General features: G+C 52.0%; 1 protein-coding gene across 1 annotated transcript in view; it reads right to left on the reverse strand.

Annotated features, from left to right (window-relative positions):
• Nucleotides 1-1,742, reverse strand: part of LOC127749177 (actin-binding protein WASF1-like) — a 62,798-nt gene that overhangs the window by 29,385 nt on the left and 31,671 nt on the right. The gene's annotated exons all lie outside the window — the stretch shown is intronic.

A 1,742-nucleotide genomic window follows, 5' to 3' on the forward strand; every position in this document is an offset into this window, starting at 1 on the left:
GAGCTCCTGGAAGGAAGACGGCATGCGCCGGAGAGTCGTCAGAGTTGGCGTTTGACGACTGATACGACTCAACCGCGCTAATCCTGAGTCGTAAGAGTATGGACTTTCGGTCAGAGGAACGACTCTTACGACTATCGCCCTATCCCTACCTGCAGAGGCCGGTCGCACGAAACATGCGCGCCAACTCTTACGACTATTCTCTTCGCCTCGGGTTCTGAAAATATAGTAATGCGTGTGTAGAGATCCAGCAGCAAAGTTGTTAATAATCAATATAACACATGGTAAAGACAAGAGGTGCAATTTGAGTGCATTTAAATTATGGTATAGACAACAGTATTTAACTACAGTTGGATTCGCACCTCTAAGTGCACCTTGAAATGCAAACTTGAATGCACCTTAACTACGACAAGAGTGCAGAGTCAACTCCATCTAACTACTATTAGTGACTCTGCAGTGTCTGAGCACTCTTTAACTCAACATAAACAACGCTCTTGAACTATAGATCGATCTGCAGAACCAAAGTATATTGCGACAGCAAAGAAAACACAATACAACTACAGCTTCAAACACAGTTGGTAACACAGTTTACAATGCACCCGGACTTGCAGTTTTAATCGAATGCCCAGTTTAAGTCCTCTTTGTATTGCAGTCTTAAAGTATAGTTCGACCACTACGGTTACAACTTCAGTCAAACTATAGATCCTTCCACCTGGGCATCGTAGTGAAGCTTTACTTTACCTCTCGCTCGGGCAAAAATAACAGTAACTTTTAGTTTTGAAGTTTAAAGTGTAAAAATTCCAGTTATCCTGTTACACAGTTGAATTTGCAGAGCACTTTTCAAACCTCTCTCTCTCTCTCTCCCTCTTGTGCGTGCCACGCGTCGTGTTCCAGCCGCCCCCTACCGCAGGAGAGCACACGAAGGCGGCCCCGAAGAAGCCTCTGACTGCATACGCACACACGTACACACGCACGCACGCACACACATACACGCACGCACAGGCCGAGAGGGCCGGAGGTATAGAGAGGGCCAGGAGCCCGCATGCCGTGGGGGGAGGGGGGGGGGGCGCAGGGCCCGGCAGAGCCCAGGAGGGAAGGGCAGCAGGATGCAGGAAGAGCACTCAAGGAAACAGATAGGCAGGGGAGGGGGGCAGGGAGCCGATACAAAAATAAGACGCCAGGTCGGGATGGTGCGGTGCTTCGGCAGGGTAGAGCCCTGGTCGTGGCGCCTTAGAGCTGGCGCGAGCTGGCACGGTTGTAAGCACAAGCACTATATATATTGAAGCAAACGCAGATGGCGGCAAAGCCCTTGTCGAAGTTGTGGACGGCACACCAAACGAACTTTTGTATCGAAATAATAGGGCACGTTTAAGGTGTAGAGGCTAGAAGCACCGTCACACTACTTCGCCCAAGCTGTGTTGTAGTGCTGCGGTTGCTGGAGAGAGAAGTTGTTTCCCTCGCTGCCAATAGGCCTCTCTCCCCCCCGGGGAGATGGTGTACAGTCTGAGCCAGCACCCCGGGACCGCGCGGATACTCACTCGCTGGGCAGCTCGCCAAACGAGCCCCCCCCTGCTCTAGAGCCTGCTCCACACCGCCATCAAAGAGGTCAATTTCCCGAATGAGCTCTTCGCCCGGCCCGGCCAGCCGCCCCCTTCTTCTTGACCCTCCACAACTTGGGTACAGGAAGGTGGTTGGAGGCGGGGGAGGCACGGCGCTCTCTAGAGAACGCATGGATGTTAAATACT

Source organism: Frankliniella occidentalis, unplaced genomic scaffold (assembly GCF_000697945.3).
Source record: "Frankliniella occidentalis isolate FOCC.00 unplaced genomic scaffold, Focc_3.1 Scaffold37, whole genome shotgun sequence".
Lineage (NCBI taxonomy): Eukaryota > Metazoa > Arthropoda > Insecta > Thysanoptera > Thripidae > Frankliniella > Frankliniella occidentalis.